Below are 20,699 nucleotides of genomic sequence, written 5' to 3'. Positions count from 1 at the left end.
TAGGGAGATTTTCCAGGAAAAATATAAAGAGAAGACTAGGGCTCAGTTGAGCCCTAAGGGTTGTTGACATTTGTCCCATAAATAGAGCCCAAAAAGATGAAATGAGTAGCATCCAGAGAGGTAGGCAGAGAACCAGGCACATGATGTGCCATGAAAAGAACATATCAGGAAGTTTGTGGCCAACAGTACAAGATGATGCAGAGGAATTGAGTAGGAGAAATCTATTAGACATTTATTGAAACAGCATTTATTGGGGGCCTATTATGTGAGTGTGGTCTTCCAACCAACCCAGTAAATGCTTGCCACCAGCTTTCAAAGTGTTTCATTAAAGAAATCGTCACAGTTAATTCCTGATAATCTAATACAGGTTGTGCCTTCTGTTTCCCCCCTTTAAAAGACCTTTCCCATGTTGTAAGGAAAAAAGAAGAAGGTAAATGAAGAGCTATCTTTTCTGTATTCAGGTCCAAATGTATAATTCTCGGGAAAACGTTCTTTTCCATGAAGAATAATTTCATTCATTAGGAGAAAAATGGAAATTTTTATAAGGTTGCCAACCAAAGTGGTTCTCTACTTTTATTTTCAGCAAAGCTAAATCTGCATATTGAAGATGTATCTTGATATGCAAAGACCCAAAAGATGAAATGCTGACACACTTAACTGATTTCTTTCATTTTACTTTCTTGATGTTGGCTGTGCACATACATAGGCAGACAGTCATATGAGATAGTTACAATTATTTGGATGAAAGAAAATGTAATATTTTGCATAAAATGATGAGAAAATGTAATTGGAAAAACTGAAGGAAAAATGGAAATCCAATTTTCCTTAGTTTGGTACTCAGTATACAATTCATACCTGTCCATTGTGGTGAATTGAAATACTTTCAAGTTGCGTTGTATTTGGAAATTGAATCCTACTTTAATTTCTTGCCATTAGAATTTCTCCTGTACTTAAAGTTCTTACTAAAATGATACATTAAAAACACAAATAGCATATTTATGATTTGCTTTAATCAATGAAACATAATAAAATGTCAAATGCTCAACATTGACAAGAATTTAAATAAAAAAGATACTATACTGAACAAACATTTGGATAAACACATAGAAAATGCCTACCAAATTCAATATAGTAGCTAATTTTTAAACTAGAATTTAGAAAGAAAGTCACGCATTTTGTAGACAAGAAAACTGAATTGGAAGAAGGAAATTTATTTGACTAAGGTACATTGACAACTCATATAGCCTTGAGACTGCATGAGGCCAATTTCATAAAGTTCTGCTGCTCCTTTTTTCTTACGGTGTTATCACTTGTAATGCATTCTCTTTCCCAAATGTATTTCATCTTTTATCTCTAAAAGATGGAATTTTCCTTGAATTTCTTATAGACCTTAATCTGGCACTCCTAAGGCTTTTACAACATTTTAATGTTTCCACATTTACTGGATATGTGATTGAGTGTGACCAATGCAGGCAAGTCTGCTTGACTTTACCTGAAGAGGCCTTTCAGTTTTACGTTTTATACCATTGCTCAAGCAGGAAGGCACCTCTACCTTCTGCCTCTTATTTTTTCCACCTGCCTCAACAGGTAAGGGCCAATTCAAATGTTGTTGCCCCTGTATAGTCTTCACTTTTCATCCTAGTCAGAATGAGTTAATCCTTCCTCTTTATTCTGGCTTGATGAGTCCCCCCCAGCCCCCTTCCCAGTCAAGTAGAGGCAGAGATGTTAGATGAATTCCTTGGAATTGCAGTCTGAGGTCAGGTGGCCATTGCTTATGGGGAGGCCACAGAAGCTGGAGCCAAGGGATGCGTTTTACAATACAGCATCCTGGGAAGAAGCCAAAATCAGGCAATGACTCGTCAACTCCAAATGGTTAGGCTTTGAGGGATGGTGCAAACTGGAGGCTCCAAACAGAACAGAACAAATGGTTTAAAATTGAGGAGAGAGATGGTACCTTAAAAAAAAAAATCACTAAACCAGAGAAGACTGGACTGTTCTTAGAAGATGCCTGCAGACTTGATGGGGCAGAAGGTAGGCATTAAAGACACTGACCTGAGGAGGACACCAGATCTTTTTTTCAGACATCAAGTAATGCTTCTTATACCATTTACATATAGTAGGATGATAAATTTTTATCTCATCTGATAAATGTAAGAGTCTTCATAGTCATGTTTTTATTGTATTCTTCTTTGTTCTTCACTTAGTATAATGTCTGGCATATCATTAGTGCTAAGTAAATATTTGTTCATTTATTTAGTAAATGTTGAACCCATTATATATGGAAGTGTGACATACTGACATTTCTAATTTTATAAGTTCATTAAATCATTCATTCATTCATTTAAAAAGTAAGTACTAACTATATCTTGGTAATTATACAGAGAAGCAAAATTAGTGCTTATTTCAACATCTAGAGGAGAAAGCAAACAGTAAATGGTTACCACGGTTGCATTAGGTATGGTGACAGGTTTCTGTATGGGGCATTATGGGAGCCCTTCTGGAAATAGCTATACTCTCAGGGAGAGGCTAAAGAGTTCATTTTTGCTGGGTGGAAGAATGAGCAGGAGGCTGCCAGGAGAGTCATGGGGCAAAAATGCATGTGAATGTAGGGGAAATGGTTTGGTAGGTGAGTGTACTGGGGATTGAAAAGGTAGGAGAGAGCAAATGCAAAGAGGGGTCAGATCATGAAGGCATGCTATACTAAAGAATTCGAACTTGATTCTTTGTCTTGAGAAGGACTGAAGGATTTATAAAGGAATTCTAAGTGCATTTCTTTTGTTCTTCACTGCTTTATTTTCCACCTAATTTTTGATGTCCTATCCCATATGTGCTTCTAGGAATCTATCAGATCTTAAAACATTAAACCATCCAGGAATTAATGGAGGACTTGATACCACTGTCACAAATATAATCACCAGTCACTTAATGGTTGTGTCTGCATTGGAAACTCCATGTTCCTATTTAATTATTTCTTTAGCAAATTTAAATTCAGTGTCAGCTAGGCTTAAGCAACATATGTAGACTGAGACTTTAAAAAAATCTATTAAGGTACAAATAAAACATTATAATTACTTCTCATGCCAAAGCCCTTTTGGAATTGAATGTGTTGATATTTATTGTGGAGATAACCAGGCCATAAATTCTAAAAACACATTTTATTACTTCTAAATTAACACGGCTGAACTAAAATGAGACCATGGTTTATAATGACTGGTTAAATTGCAGTAATGTCCTCTTCAACCTAGTAAATTGGCATCATTATGTACAATCCTCACATTATAACGGCATTGCCTTGTAATACTTAGAGAATTTATTCTGTATCTTGACTTGTAAATGTGTTAAACCAGGACTTTCAAGTGATAGATAAATTTAAATTCACATGTGTTAATGATGTCGCTGTTTATAATTAATATAATTAAGGACAGAACTTCAGGGGTTTTCACAGCTATCATTTGCTCCTGAAATCTAAAGAAAGGTGGAATTACTCTACCATTTATTGGTATTCTGCAGATTTTATTCTTCAGAAAGTTTTAATGAGCTAGAATTATGTCAGAAACCTTGATATATGTCTTTTAAATTATGACAGATGATGTCTAAATAATTGTCTATCCTGATCTATTATTTCTTGAAAGGTCTTCAGGAACATAGCTTCAGTACTCTGTTCAGTGGATCAGTTCACTGTTGTATTCCCCTAGTAGACAGTTTTCTTTCTGATGAGATAACTGGCATTTCTTAAGTAGTGCTGGGCAAGGTCTTGGTATCACAATCCCAGGTGTTTGGCAAATCCCAGGAATAATTTTTCCTTTACATGTTTCTGGGATATAAAGTGAGATACTGTTGTTGAAGTCTTTGTAAACATGGAAAATAATTTCTCACAAATAACTGATGTATAAAATTTGTATGATCCAATTTAGATAAAGGAATTAAGAACCTGACGATGAAATTTGCTGATTATAACTTGTCAGCATAAGAAGTATGATGGTACTTGTAGATCACACTGGGAATACTTCAGGCTAAATGTAGAATTCAAAGCACTTTTATAAATTGAAAAAGAGATGAGAAAATTTGATAGTAAATTTAATTGGGGGCATATTCCGGGAAGTACCCTTCAGAATAATAATAAGCTATAAATGTAGAAAATGAGAATGACACACTATAAGTTTAATAAGTGAAAAAAGATCTAGAGATAATAGTGAACTAAAATTGAACATGAATTAGTCACTCTTCTTTTGCATAGAATGTGTAGATTAAGTGCTATGCAGAGTTACAAAGAAAATGAAGCAATATAATGCTGCCCTCAGGAGACCAATGAACTAATGAAAAAAATATAAATATGAAAGGTCCAAACTATAAAGTATCTATGTTGTTCTCATTCAAACTCAGGGTAATTTGCCTACTGTTGAGTGCCTGTGTGGCTGGTTGAAAGGACCAAATGTTAAATGATTTTGCTCTATTTTATATCAGCACTGATAACAACCCAGTTCACTTTCTTCTGAGGTATCTCCTTGATGTATAGCCTGGGAAAATGTGTATCATTAAATCATTAGAAGCACTTGACCCTAGAGGATTATGTACCATAATATGCTACTTGAATTTTTTGGCTTAAATTATTTCAGTGTTTTAAAAGGAATCGGGCCTACTTTTTATTTCTTTTTTGGAATAGTCAGTAATACATGTCTCATCTTAGAAATGATATCCATCATTTATGTAGTCACCAAGCTTTAAATTTTTAATTTTTGTTGGGCTCCTACCCACGCCCACCCCTTATCAACATATTCAGTCTATTACATAGAATTTTAATTTCAGAACTGGAGAGGAACCTTAGAGGTCATATAGTTCAATTATCATCTGAGATATGCATCCTCTTTACAAGATCTCTGATAAATATCTAGACTATTTTTTTAATATCTGGAATGACAGGTAACTTTCTAAGTCCTTTCAAATCTTACTTCCTGATTGATATATTTGTCCTTTCAGCTTTTAACCTGGTTTTGATCGTCATCATGCATGGATGTCTGCAAATAGCCTCCTAACTGATCTTTCTTCTCCAATTTTTTCTTTCCTAGAATATCTTTACACCACTGTTTCAATAAAATTCCTAAAACACTTTGATCATATTGCTACCTTGATTCAGAAACCTTCAGTAATTCCCTGTAGCCTGCAGGATAAAATCAGAACTCATTAACTTGACATAGTCTAGCTCAACATATATTTCTGGGTTTAACTTCACCTTTTTCAGCTTCCCCAGCCCATCCTTTGAGCTTAGTTGGTCTACTTACTTTTGCTGAAATTATATTGTTCTTTCTTGTTCCAGTGCTATTGCTGATGCTAACTTCCCTTACCTCTTCCTCTTTCACTACTACTCTCCTCTTATTTAAATACTACACATATCTTAAAAGTGAAGTTGATCTTGGGGAGACAGCAGTGAGTGGTGGCTTGAAGCAGGATCTTAGTTCCCTGCCCAGGAATTGAACCTGGCAAGGCTGGATGAAAACCAGGAATCCTAACTGCTAGTCCACCAGGGGCTAGAGGCTAGAAGCAAAGTTGCCCTGGCTTTTGCCCCCATTGAAAAACAAGAATGTCTTAAGGAGGCAAAAACCGTAAAAACAGGTACAAAGTTTATTATTATTAGCACAACACAACATGTGGGAGGGCACGCCGAGAAGCAGTTTCTTACAGAAGCAAAGCAGGAATACACACCCAGAGAGAAAGGGTGTGGGCGTCTTCCTTATTGAGGAGGAACCTGGTAAAGAGGCAGTGAAATCATTTATATAAGGGCAGTTCTTCTGGGTCTTTGTTCTCCTCTGGCCAATTATCTTGCTTCTTTTCCCACATCTGACCTGTCTTAGGGCCCTCCCCAGTATGCATGCACATCTTTTTTTAAGATGGATTCCAGTGCAGAGGCCTATGGGAGGTTGACGCCACCTGTTATGGGGTGACAACCCCTCCCTTTTTGACCCCCCAAGGAGCCTTCCTGTGCATGTACAGTTAGGGAGGTTTTCTTGACTTCAGGAGTGATAGATGTGGTCATTTTATATCTTTATTCCAGCAGACCTCAACTCCTGCCATTAACTTTATCCTTGAAGTGTCTAGGGAAAACAAAGCTCCAGTTTATTCCACTTGACCGACTCCAGCTGTTCACCCAGGGCTCCGTCTACCTCCTGCCTCCCAGTGCTCTCTTTGGTAACTTACTCCAGACCACACCCAGCATACTGTGACTCTTCCTTTCCTGAACCCTTATGGGTGCCCATTTTCAGCCTCATTCATTTGGTGCATAATCATGAGCTAACTTGGGACAGTTCTCAGATTGTTATATTAAATTGTAATTTGCCTTTTGTATTGATGTTTAACTTTTTTTTTCACATTTTAATACTTGGCTATCTTCCAGATTTATTTTATGAGTTGATATGGTATAAAGCATATGGTTTTCTAACTGTATTCCACCAAATCTTAGGGATTCCTGGAAATATGACTGGGGAGGGCGAGGGTATAGACTGGAATTTGTGGTTCCCCAACAACTTCTACCCGAACACCTCTGCTTTGATCTGTTTTTATACCAAATCTATGCATTTGATTACTTTTGAGAAAAGCATTCAGACTAAAGATGTTTGAAAACTGTGAATGAGTTTTCCCAGAAAACTTGGAGAGGAACCCAGACTTGGAAAAGAGAGAGTGGATTTTATGTCCACTTTAACTGTTCACTGTCTTCTACTTTAGTTTCCTCATTTAAAAAATTACAAGGTCAACACATATTACCTTACATCTCTTCCACTGTAGAAGTTGATGCTAAGAAAATTAGCTTTATTAAAATATAGTGACATCTGATTTTTTTATTTTTAAAAAATGTTTATGGAAAGTATATATTTATTTAGACCATTCTATTATGAAGTTGCTTGCAGTTTTTAGTTGCTGTTATGGCCAGAATGTTCTACATATGGTACATTAATTATATAATAATTAAATATGAAAAAGGCAAATTCTTTTCCACTCTTTCCTTTTGATCAAAATATTATATATGGCATTCATGTACCTTTGGCTCTTTGGTACCACTTGCAAACCCTTAATTAGCGTCATACCAGAAATCCTTGTATAAACTTTAAAACCTTGAGAATGTTGTCTTCAAAAACCACAGAATTCAAAAACAAGGTGAGGTGGGTGTACAAGCAGTTTAAAAAACATGAAGGCTAGATCTGTGTAAACTTAGAGAATGTCATTCCTTAGATCAATTTTTTTTCCAATATCTTTTTCAAAGTAGGAGGCCACCATAAAGATATGTAACAGATGTAAGGCAGAGGAAAGATCTTAATCTTGCTTGTTTTGCTTGTCCTTAACCTCATACCTACAGTATTTCAGGATGCCAGTAGTTGGCACCAACAGAGTATTCAGTTTTAAAAGTGGAAAAATTTAAAGCCTGAAGTTTACCTAGTTTGAGGTCTGCTAGGAGATTACCACTTAACTGAAATCATAGCCATAGTGAAACAGATCAAAGCCTGAACTTTGCAGATTATGTTATTCAGCAGGTTTCAGCCACAAACCAAAGTCTGCAGATGAGGGACTAAGATTTCCAAGAAGTTAAGCATAGAATCAAGATTTTTCTAATTCTAGAGAAATGCAACTCAAAACTACAATGAGTTACCACCTCACAAGGTGGTGCAGTGGTTAAGAATCCGTCTGCCAATGCAGGGGACACGGGTTCGAGCCCTGGTCCAGGAAGATCCCACATGCTGCAGAGCAATTAAGCCTGTGCGCCACAACTACTGAACCTGCGCTCTAGAGCCCGTGAGCCACAGCTACTGAGCCCGCATGCCACAACTACTGAGCCCGCATGCCACAACTACTGAAGCCCATGCACCTAGAGCCTGTGCTCCACAGCAAGAGAAGCCGCTGCCATGAGAAGCCCATGCACCGCAACGAAGAGTAGCCCCCGATTGCTGCAGCTAGAGAAAGCTCATGCACAGCAACGAAGACCCAATGCAGCCAAAAATAAATAAATTAAAAAAAATAAAAACACTAGAAGATATTAGAATAACAAGTTTTTTTTTTTGTGCATCACTGTAGAATAAGATGCTTAAAGTTGTCATGAGGAATAGTACCTGGCACATCTTGGAAAATAAGGCGGGTGTTTCCATGTTGATAGTACTGTGAGGTGCTGGTATAAGAGCTTATGCTGCTGGTCCTGGCATTTGTTAACAGCAACATTCCCCCAGGAGCTTTTAGATGTCTCTTAAGCAGTGAGAATCCTTTTCAAATTCTAAGAAATAATCTCTGGGGCTCAACATTTGCACTTTCTCCTCAAGCAAGTCTGTCTCATTTAAGAAAAGAATTATGGTGACATTGCTGAAAACCTGGTTATTGACAATCCTTTCAAAAATGCTCAGAGATTCTGTAAGGCATTGGTCATCTATCTTGCCTACCATCTGGTCAAACTCACTGGAAGAAATAAGGAAGCATTCAAACCAACATTTCCTTTTTGATCTTTGACCGCCTACATCAGACATTTTGAAAGGAACATAGTAAGTTTCAAATTTGTACTTAGGAATATTTTGTTAGGTATTCTGCAAAGCAGAATATCCTCTTGTAATGGAATGTATCTGGCTTTTCGAGCTTATCCATTCTCAAGGAACTAGTTTTACAGATTCACCCAGCTGAAATTACCCATGGTTGTCATGTGCTTCCATCTGCCCACTGTGCCCTCATAGCAGAAAAATATTGAGAAAACGAAACAAAAACCTGGCATTGTCACCATTCCCTGGGCCACCATGGGTGGCCAGGGTTGTCAGCTGTCATCATCTTGTCTTTATTGAGTTGGTTTGAATTACCTCCCCAAGGAATACGAAGCTTCTCTTGAAATCTACAAGCACTTGCATACCTTTGGTCATGTTGCTGGAGATAGTGGGGTGAAACCCCTCACCAGCGCTCTTAAGAGTCCTGCCTGTGGATGACTCGCATCAGCTTCAGGAAGATGGACCTGCTGCTCTGGTTTGCTCCTAGAAGCCCGGTTTTTCATGAACTGCTTCAGGTAGGTCTGACTTTTCCCAGGACAGGCATTTGTCCATCTCCCTAGATTCTGCTGCTGCCTGGCTTGCCTTCCGTTACCACACAGCTGGGTAAGTGTACTGAAAGCTCAGACAGAAAGCGAGGAAGTCCTGAGGTTTCATTTTCCCTCCAAACAGTATTAACCACTGTAAAGGGTCTCCTTGGAGTTTAGTACAAGAGCATCTCTTTTGGAGGACAAGAACTGAACTTGAATCCTGGGTCTACAAATGAGGAATCCTGGGCAAATTACTTAACATTATTGAATCTCAATTTCCTCATTTCCAAAATAAAGATAATCATAACTGTCTCTCAGGATTGCTGTGAACAGCAAATGAGAGCATTAGTCTAAAATGGTTAGCCCAGCGCTTGGCACTTAGGTGTCTGGACTGTGTTACCTCCTTTTCCTTCTCTGTAATTACCTTTTTTTCAGACTTATTTATGAATGACTTTGGAAATTTTTCTCAATAATCAAACATTTAAAAGATGAAAGTTTGTCACTATTCAGACTCTGAAAACACTTCTAAATGAGATCAAACATTTGTTAGTAATGACAATTTCAATTCAATAAGTTGCCAATTGAGATATTTAGATGTCTACTTCTGTTTGCTTTGTTAAAAAAAATCAACCACATTTACCTGTGTTGGGGAGGAGAGGAATTAAATAGAAGGAGGTAAAGGGGATTTTATGGGAGATGGACATTTTCTCTACTTAATATTTTGTTTTGGGTGGTGGTTACACCAGTGTATACAATTTTTAAAACTAAACATACTAAATATATCTGTGCTTTTTATTTAACAAACAAATAAACTGAGGTATAATATACCTCGGTTTAAAAAAGTACCCACATTACTTTATATAGTATTTTAAAAGGTTATATCTTCTACTTTATTCCATCTAAGAGTCCAGAACAAGAATCTCATTATTTTGTTAGTCAAGGCTCATATATTTATTTATGTATTGTTTATAAGACCAGGTATTAGTATATCTGAGATTAAATTTATGGGGTGTGCATGCTCATTGATAGATGATATCATTCATTTTTAGTGTTTGCTTTTCTCTCATTTTTGAACCTACAACTTCACTAGGCATTGAGCCTGTTGTAAAATATGTGGGTCAGTTATTTATAGAGTTTAAATTAAAAGCCTTATGCATTTAAACTTGGCATTAAAATAACATTATTTCATTCATAAATGAAGAAGTTCAGAGATTTCCTTGTTTTCTGAAATGGAGTTATGCATCATTTAGGAAATATGTCTACTAAAAACTTTAAAGCATAACTTCCACTTTAATTTAAATTTATTTTACTTAAGTTTACCCATTTGAAAATGTGAGTATACAAGTTTACGGCCATGTTCTTCACGTTGGTTTTACATTTTAAGCTTTCTGAGTTCATGATTTTCCTCTTTGATCTTAGTGCATTTCAAATGTTCCTGTGAGAGCCATAGTTCAGTTGCTTAAGGCATGTGTTTTACATAATGTTAAGATGTTAGGATCACCTGTAAGTTCTTATAATTGGACTCCATTGTATTATGGTTGCTTACCACCCCAAGTAGTTTCAGAATGTTTAATGCTTTCTTCATTCTTTGAAGGAATGATGCATTTTTAGTTTAATTTCACTTATTTGTTTTCAGATAAAATTTTGCAATATTACATTAAATGGTATTTAATGACATCAAAATCTACTTAGGGATTTTAAAAATATATATTTATTTAGATGAGTTTTGTAAAAATATTGATTCATATCGAAAGACATAGCTTTCATTTAGAAATGTTATTTTAGGTCATTTTGCAGTGATATGACAAGGTACTGGAAAGTCAGTGACATTTGCCCTTTCAAACTTTAGGAAGACTATTACAAATTATTTCAGGCTTGAAGTTACAAAAAATATATATAATATTTTGATTAGCAGAAGTACCTTCATCCTTTCTAAATCATTTATTGTAGATAGCCTAAAACTTATTTTAAACCATTAATTAATTTGGTGCTTTAAAATACACTGACTTTTCCCCTATGATTTTGAAATCCAATTAGGTCAGGTATATAAAGGTAAGTGGTGTTTTAAGGTGTTACCAGTTTAATAGTGCTGGCACTCTGCATGTGTTTATGACAGTTTTGCTTCATGCAGTCACTCTGAGCTGAATACATTTGCTATTCTAAAAATGAGAGAATATAAGTTTAATTCAGTCCCTCTGTTGAGGAAGGTGATATTGTGTCCTTTTTATCCGATACTTTAATGTAAAATTTTATAAATTCATTTGATAAATGTAAGTGGAAAATGTTTGAATAGATTATTTAGATGATACTTGGGTATACTAACATCATCACTGCCTTTAATCAGGTGTGGTCATTGAGGTGTGAATAGCTGGCATGTAGATATCCTCATGTGGACTAGTGGGCCCAGACAGTACAACAACTGAATGGAAATTGTAAATGAGTGAAAAGTACCCCAACACTCAGTAGCTCCATAGCTAGAAGTACATGTTTCACTACGTATTTGGCCTTTAAATTTTCTGTTTAGATATTTTGGTCTTTTTTCTATTAGGTCATTTGTCTTTTTCTTATTAATATGTGGCATTTCATTATATTTTCAAGATAATATTCCTTTGTTGGTTGTATAAAGTTCAACTATTTTCTGCCATTTTTTATTTAATGGAGACTTTTGATGCTGCTACTTTTGAGATAAATAATTTATCATTGTTTTAACTTGCATTTTGTGGGTTTCCTTTTTAGTGGAGGGCATCTTGCTTAGGAATTCTTTTCTAATCTTAAGGACAGAAAATATTTTCCGATATTTTCTTTTCAGTTTAAACATTTTTCATTGTATTTTCTTTTTAGTTTAAACATTTTTTCATTTTACATTCAAATCTATCATTTGTCTGGAATATATTTTTAAGTATGAGTCAGGTAGGAATCTAATTATGTTTTTCATTGTGTGGATGAATACAATTTCCCCAGTAGCATTTGTAGTCTGTTTTTTTTTTCTTGTATAAATTTATTTTATTTTTACTTATCTTTGGCTATGTTGGGTCTTTGTTGCTCTGCGTGGGCTTTCTCTAGTTGTGGCGAGCGGGGGCTACTCTTCATTGTAGTGTGTGGGCTTCTCATTGTGGTGGCTTCTCTTGTTGCAGAGCATGGGCTCTAGACGTGTGGGCTTCAGTAGTTGTGGCATGCAGGCTCAGTAGTTGTGGCTCACAGGCTCTAGAGTGCAGGCTCAGTAGTTGTGGTGCACAGGCTTAGTTGCTCCGCGGCATGCGGGCTCTTCCCGGACCAGGGCTTGAACCCATGTCCCCTGCATTGGCAGGTGGATTCTTAACCACTGCACCACCAGGGAAGCCCATGTAGTCTCTTTTTGGAAGCTCATCTGCCATGTACCCTCTGTCCACATTGACTTTCCATGTAACATAGATCTGCTCCTGGGCTGTCTCTTCTGTCCTGGTCTGTTGGGCAATTTCTAAGTCAGTATATTTTATCATTATTGCTGATTTGTAATAAGCCTTAATATCTAGCCAGATAAGTATTGTATCTAATTTTCCACATGGTGCGTATTTTCCTTTCTTTCAGTCTTTTTGTATTTTAAATATGTTGTCTGTTAAATGGTGTATAACTGTATATTTAAGAGCCACACTGGCTATCTCTGCTTTTTCTTTGGCACATTCTCTTTTCTTATTACTTTTGTTTTATATTGAATTATAGTTGATTAACAATGTTGTGTTACTTTCAGGTATACAGCAGAGTGATTCGGTTATACATATACATGTATCTACTCTTTCTCAAATTGTTTTTCCCTTTAGGTTATAACAGAATATTTAGCAGAGTTCCCTGTGCTGTACAGTGAGTCCTTGTTGGTTATCTATTTGAAATATAGTAGTGTGTATATGTCAATCCCAAACTTCCAATTTTTTTATCTCTGCTTTTTAATAATTTATTGTAGCCTACTTTCATTTTGCTTGGGATTCCTGCCATATTTGACATTACTACTAATAGCATACGTTGTACATTTTTTATTTGATTCTGTCTTTTTGAATTTTTACCCTACTTTTTATTTTCTTCTTAGAATTCTCTTCATTTTGTAATCATGTATCAGACCAGGTTCTAAACCATATGTAGTAATGCTGGTATGTCTTGAGGCCCTGGATCTCCCTCACGACCACAGAAATTCACTGTTTTTTCAAGGTCTTATTAAAGATTTAATCCTGTGTTTAAAGGTGCCTACAGGGCGCATTAGACATCTGAACTCTTCCACCAGTGGGCCAGTTTAATATAATCTTTATTCAATCCTCATTTTGTCATCAAATTAAATATTTTTATTGCCTTGGCTTTTTTTTTTTTTTTTTTGCGGTACACAGGCCTCTCACTGTTGTGGCCTCTCCCGTTGCGGAGCACAGGATCCGGACGCGCAGGCTCAGCGGCTATGGCTCACAGGCCTAGCCGCTCCGTGGCATGTGGGATCCTCCCAGACCGGGGCACGAACCTCCATCCCCTGATCGGCAGGTGGACTCTCAACCACTGCACCACCAGGGAAGACCCTGCCTTGGCTTTTAAAATAGACAGCGTGTTTGTTTGGGGAGAAATCAGGAGAATATAGTTTAACCTCCGAATCTTTGGCTATTCTTCAGCACAAAGGAAAGATATTTCTTCTGAACAAAGCTCCCACAAGCTTGTGGGCCATCTGATACTGAAGACAGAAAATTTAATGGCAAATGCTTGGCTCTCAGATGTTATTACAAAAGTTACCACTATTTCAGGAAAGGCAAGTAGGTCTGAATTGGAGCTTTGGTCAAGAAATGCCCATTGTAGCAACCCCGACTCCTGATTAGATTTTAGAAATCCATGTTTTTTAGGATCTGCTTCTTTTTTTTTCTTTTTTAATTGGGTTGTTCATTTTGATATTGAGTTGTATGAACTGTTTGTGTATTTTAGAAATTAAGCCCTTGTCCGTCGTGTTGTTTGCAAATGTTTTCTCCCAGTCCACAGGTTGTCTTTTCATTTTGTTTAGGGTTTCCTTTGCTGTGCAAAAACTTGTAAGTTTGATTAGGTCTCATTTATTTTTGCTCTTATTTCTTTTGCTTTGGGAGACTGATCTAAGAAAATATTACAATGATTTATGTCTGAGAATGTTTTGCCTATGTTAACTTCTAGGAGGTTTTTGGTCTCATGTCTTATACTTAAGTCTTTAATACATTTTGAGTTTATTTTTGTGTATGGTGTGAGGGTGTGTCCTAACTTCATTGATTTACATGCAGCTGTCCAGTTAGGATCTGCTTTTTGAAGGTGTAGACGTTTCAGAAAGTCACCAGTTCCTCTGTCACCTTTTTCGAGATATTCATGAAATATTTTTATCTTATCTTTGAGTTTGTCAAATTCTAATATCCAGAACTGTGCCTGGCTCCCAGGAGTCATTAAATAAATGTATGTTGGGAAAGTAAAAAGGGATGTGGGATGGAATCCTGACTGGAAGACAGCTAAGTGACAAAAATTAGGCAGAAATGAAAATTGTTTCACCCTCCCACCTGTAGAGGGAGAAAAATACCACAATGATAATGGAATTTTATATACAATGACTTTGGCAGTTTCCCAGTGCTGTTAATTTTAGGAAGACACACCTAATTTAATTTTTGGCTGCTGTTCCTCTCATAGAAGAAACTGATTTATTACACTTGAAAACTGATGTTTTGATTTTCAAGAATGCCAGAGGGATTGAATACTGGCAGCTGTGAAATATCTTTCCATGCCAGTTCATGAGAATCTTAGTGGGCAGTGGATTTAGTGATGATTTCAATGTTTCAAGAAAGCTAGTGGCAGCTGTACCTTTATGTAGCATACATATGAGAATCAACTAAAGCAACAGTCTTCTTTGTGTTTGCATGAAATTTTGTAAGGTCAGCCTGGTGATGCTTAACATTTTCGGTGATCAGAAGTCCGGAATTGACCATAATCACCTATGCCTTTGAATACTTTTTAAAGAGTAATAATTTGGTAAGGAACGCAGGTTGGTTAATGGCTTCTTTATGGTTCTTGTTGGTGAGAAGGTTTGGAAAAAATTCAGTGATTGAAATGGCCCCACTATCCACTGCCTTGTTACCTGCTCTCAGTATTACCAGGTGCTTGATGCATGCAGCCCAGGCAAGAATGTCTGAAAGGTTATATTGGGCAAGCAGAAATTTAATTCAGATTCTGATGTTGTAGTATCAAAAGGTATGACAAGCAGAGTAATGGTCCCTCAAAGTTGTCCACTGTCTGATCCCCAGAACCTGTGAATATGTTCTCTTTCATGACAAAGGGGATGTTGCAGATGTGATTAAGGTTAGAGACCATGAACTGGGGAAGTAATCCTGGATTATATGGGTGGCTTAGAAAATGGAGGAAAGGAGCTGTGAACCAAGGGATGTAGTGGCATCTAAAGCTGGGAATGGGCCTCAGCTGATTGCCAGCAAGAAACTGCAGACAGTTCTACAACCTCTAAGGACTGAATTCAGGGAGAAACCTCAACAAACAGAGAAACAGATTCTTCTCTAGAGCCTCTGGAAAAGATGCAGCTCTGCTGACACCTTGATTTTTGTCTGCTGAGACTCATTCTGGACTTCTGACGTACAGTACTTTAAGGTTATAAATTTGTGTTTGCTTAACCTACTAAATTTGTAGTAATCTGTTATAGCAGTGATAGAAAATTAATACAAAGGGTAACTGATTTCTCCCTTTAAAATGGTCATGGATACAAAGGAGAAATCTAATAAAATTTATGAAGACATTTCATTCTTAAATATAACATTTTTCTTATCTGAAGAAGAACAAAGTGTTGGCTAATTTATGTAATCTGAATTAAATAATATTTTCCTAGAGTGTATTTCCTGATGAGTAGGTAATAAGTATGAGGAAAAAAGTCATAACCCTCCATTCAAATAAGAATTCATTTATAGCTTTGAGTTTTGGTGCTGAGTGATTTGATTTTATCATTGTGTTCCCTTTTCAGTGAAAAAGGAGCTGTATTTAACTTCCCAAAATGTTAGTTGATTAACTTTTTTGGCCGCTAAAAGCCAACTGCTGTTAGGATCACCCCAAATTATTCCCTAGATCAATGTGTCTTGGCTAAACTTTCATGTGTAAATCAAATCCCTCCATAATCTTGTTTTTAAATATTCCTCTTGGAGATGTACCTCAGAGAAGGATCACACGTACAACCCTGTGTTATTTTTAACTTCCTGTCGGTGGAGACAAATCCAGAAAGAGAAACATTAGTCTTTGCTATGACTTTGATTTTGCTAGATTTTAGAGTTTATACTTTTTCCCAAGGATAAAAAAGACAGGGAGAAGTAAAAGTCCATGGGTTGACAAATTCTTTGCCATTTCCCATTTTTTTCAGCTGACAGTGATTAGCCGTACCTATACAAAAACATCTTACTAAATATTCATGAGTCTGTTCAGGATAGTTTTATGGTGTACTACACTTCTTCGTTTCAGTAATAGAAAACGCAGATGGGAAAATGCAATTGAAGGTATGCATATGAAACTGAAAAGGAACCAGTGGAGTAAATCAGTTTTATCACTTACTAAATCATTCTCCTGGCAAAAAACAGTAGTAGTTCAAATGGATTTATCTTATTCCAAATTATATGCGAAATTAACTTTCACGTTTTGTTTCTTCCATAATCTAACTAGGCCTGTTGTTACAGTTTAGAGAATTGCAGATGGTATGGTTTTTCTACTTTAGTGTGAAATCACAGAATTAAAAAAATGATGAGCATGAAGATATATAGCTGAATGTGTCAACATGATAACTGATTTAAGAGAAATAATATGGACAGATTATAAGCAGACCTTGTAACCTATATTATGACTTAGAAGTGGTTAAGAATGTAGGCTGAGCCTGCTTGAATCTTACTGGTTACTTCATATTGGGACAATTTTTAAACTTTAGAGGATCTCAGCCTTCTCATGTATAAAAGGGGGATTATAATTGTACTTAGGTTTGCAATGAGCATTAAATGTGTTAACCTGTAAAGTAGTTAAAACATTGCCAGACACGGGATAAATGCTCAACAAATGTTTGCTATTATTTTAATCTTTAATTATAAACATTTTCAAATATACACAAAATAGAGTTGCTTATATGACTAGCTTGTTTCTTTTTTATAATGAACTGTCATATATTCCTCACCTGGGTGCTAGAATTATACAAATGTTGCCAGTTTTTAAATGTGTCTCTTAGGTTTTTGTCTGGATGTTATAAAGCATGTCATTTTACCCCTAAACGCTATTCTTAAAAATATAAAATATGGGCTTTAAAAGAACATAACCATTTTGTCATTGTTCCATCTAGCAAAATGTAAAATAATTTATTGGTTTCAGCTAATATTCAGGCCACAATTAGGTATTCCAGTTTGCTTTAAAAATATTTTTTCATAGTTATTTGTGTGAATCAGAATTCAAACAAATTCCATATATTGCATTTGTTGTTATGTTTCCTAGGCCCTTCTCCCTTTCTCTCTCTCTCGCTCTCTTTTAAAGTTCAGGTTTATTGAGATGTAATTCATATTCAGCAAATTTTACTACTTTTAGGTGTGCAATCCTATGGATTTTGACAAATCTATCTATTTGTGTAGCCACCAGCATAATCAAGAAGTTCTTTCGTGCGCCTTTTAGTCTATTCCCTCCCTGTTACCACAGTTCCTTGAAACAACAGATATTTTTATCTGTCCCCATCGTTTTTTCTTTTCCAGAATATCCTGTAAGTGGAATCATGCAGTGTCTAACCTTTTAAGTCTAGCTTCTTTCACTTAGCATAATTATTCTGAAATTGGTCTTGTTGTTCCCTTTATCATAGCTTGTACCTTTTTCATTGCTGAGCACTATTCCAGCATATGGATGATGGTTGTTGCCACAGTTTGTTTATCCAGTCACAAGTGGATGGACATTTGGAATGTTTGTCATTTGGGTTATTTTGGGTGATTATGAATAAATCTTAATATAAACATTCACAGTAGGTTTTGTGTGGATATATGTCTTTTCTTTGGGGTAAATGTCCAGGAGTATTTATCTAGGTTTGCTGGGTCACATGGTAAATGCACGTTTAACTTCTTACAACACTGCAAACTGTTTTCCAGAGTGGCTGTACCATTTTGCATTTCCAAAGCAATATATGAGAATTCGGTTTGCTCCACATTTTAGTCAATGCTTATTATTTTCAGTATTTTTTTATTATTATTTGACCATTCAAAAAGGTATAAAGTGATGCCTCATTGTAGTTTTAATTTGCATTTCCTGATTACTAATGACCTTGAGAATCTAAATGTGCCTGTTTTTCTGACCCCTCTTTTAGTCAAGACCAGGCTATCTCCCACACATTTATTTATTTATTTATTTTCGATTCAATTGTTTGGTTGAGGAAACTGAAAATCTTGTTTCTTCTTCATTTGTTGTTTAACATGATCCACTATCCTTCATCATTCTTATAAGCAGAAAATTAGCTTCTAAATTAGGTTTTGGATATATGTTTTTCTTTTTTTTTTTTTTTTTGCTGTACGCAGGCCTCTCACCGTTGTGGCCTCTGCCGTTGCGGAGCACAGGCTCCGGACGCGCAGGCTCAGCGGCCATGGCTCACGGGCCCAGCCGCTCCGCGGCATGTGGGATCTTCCCGGACCGGCGTACGAACCCGTGTCCCCTGCATCAGCAGGTAGACTCTCAACCACTGCGCCACCAGGGAAGCCCTGGATATATGTTTTTGATGGAATGCTTCATAGGCCATCTGTTTCATATTTCATATTGTATCACTTCTGAAGGCACCTAACATCTGATTGACACTGGGTTCAGTGTTATCCCTTCATTCTAAAGATGACCATCAAGACTTGCATGGTGGCGCAGTGGTTAAGAATCTGTTTGCCAATGCAGGGGACACGGGCTCGAGCCCTGGTCCTGGAAGATCCCACATGCCGTGGAGCAATTAAGCCCCTGTGCCACAACTACTGAGCCTGTGCTCTAGAGCCTGGGGGCCACAACTACTGCAGCCCGCCCACGTAGAGCCCATGCTTCACAACAAGAGAAGCCACCAAAATGAGAAGCCCGTGCACTGCAACGAAGAGTAGCCCCCACTCACTGCAACTAGAGAAAGCCCGTGCACAGCAATGAAGACCCAACACAGCCAAAAATAAATAAATACATAATAAATAAATAAATAAATAAAGATTCTCATCAACTGTTCATCTAATAGTTTCATCCATTTACCTTTTCCTGAATCAGTTATCTTGTTAGGTGTTACAAACAGGAGTTATATATTAGAATTTTCCCCTTTCTCTATTTATCAGTTGGTTTTCTTCTGTAAACGAAGTTTTCCTCACTAGGGCTACCCAGTTACCTTAGAGTTTATTTAGAAAAGTTGGAATTGATAACTTTTAGAGGAAGGAGTTAGTTTCCTTGAAATTTCCAGTGATAATTAATGGGTGATGGTCATGGTAGGAGTGAATCTTTTTCTTCCTTCTTGTTGTCTTTATCATTGCATATCATTATGAATTCATGATTTTTGTATATTCAGTGTGTTTCAGTCGATTTCAGTGATTCCTGCTTAGTTCAAATTCAGGTTATATTAATGAGGTAAAAAAGAAAAGCAAAATGTAGAAGTCTGTAGATTTTTATATGTACTTGGATCTGATTCCTGGACGTTTTTTATGGTTATTTGATTTGTATATAATGCATGCACCAATCTCACAGTCGTGAAATTATCTAGCTCCAGAAAAAGAAAAATAACAATAACCTGGTAGTATTTCATGGGGATTGATATAAATTAATAAATTAGGAAGGACTGACATTGTTATGATACCAGGTATTTCTATCCAAGAACACCATCATTTCTTTTCTTTCAAGTATGTTTTTCGATCTTTCAGGAGTGTTTAAATATTTTCTTCATGCAAGTTTTTCACATTTCTAAGTAGTTTGTCTTTTTGTTGCTGTTTTAAGTCATGTCTTTTGTTCCATTAGATTTTAAAATTGTGTATATTTATTTGTATGGATGAAGGCTACTGGTATCTTTTATTGTTTGCAGTAGTTTTTCACTTGGCTTTCAAGGCATTTATTTGTAGTGTGAGATAATCCTACCTTTTCTTTTCTAATTCTCATGTGTCCAATTGTTTTGTTTTAAGTGTGTTGGATTACACTTCCTAGGCAACGTTAAGTAAATAGTGGTGGCAATAGTGGACATACATTTCTTATTCCTGAGTTTACTGTCAATATTTCTTGCCTTTCCCCACTAAGGCAGAGTTGGCTTTTATTGTTACATGACTGTAATATGTAAAGAATGGGAATATGGGACTGGTTTTAATACATGATACTTTGTCTCAGAGCTGGCCGGCAACTGCAAATGGCATTTTAATGAGAAAATGTGTCAGTAATGTGATTTTTTTTCCCTTTTAATTCCTGGTGCAGCAGGGAATGCCCTTGCACAGCTGGGCATGCTTGCTGACCTGACTTGCTCTCTGTGCTGGCTAGAGCTGCCTCTCACCCCCACTGTGCCCCTATTGTGTCAGGCAACAGGTCTAAACAGGCCTCTGGAGTCAATCCTCATTTTCCCCTCCTCTTAGCCTACATTCTGGTTTTCTTTCCCTAAAAGAGACTCAGAAAATAGTGTATTTAAGTGTATTGTGCCTAAAACTCGTTGGAAAACACACCCTTCATT

The 20,699-nt window shown here is 36.5% G+C and overlaps 1 protein-coding gene and 1 pseudogene across 2 annotated transcripts in view; one reads left to right on the top strand and one right to left on the bottom strand.

Annotated features, from left to right (window-relative positions):
* Positions 1-20,699, top strand: part of CTNNA2 (catenin alpha 2) — a 1,200,774-nt gene that overhangs the window by 53,806 nt on the left and 1,126,269 nt on the right. The gene's annotated exons all lie outside the window — the stretch shown is intronic.
* Positions 8,050-9,062, bottom strand: LOC101282890 (guanine nucleotide-binding protein subunit alpha-13-like; annotated as a pseudogene).

The sequence above is a fragment of the Orcinus orca genome, chromosome 13, assembly GCF_937001465.1.
Source record: "Orcinus orca chromosome 13, mOrcOrc1.1, whole genome shotgun sequence".
Taxonomy (NCBI): domain Eukaryota; kingdom Metazoa; phylum Chordata; class Mammalia; order Artiodactyla; family Delphinidae; genus Orcinus; species Orcinus orca.
The sequence above is the reverse complement of the archived record's forward strand: the minus strand, read 5'-3'. Positions and strand labels throughout refer to the sequence as shown.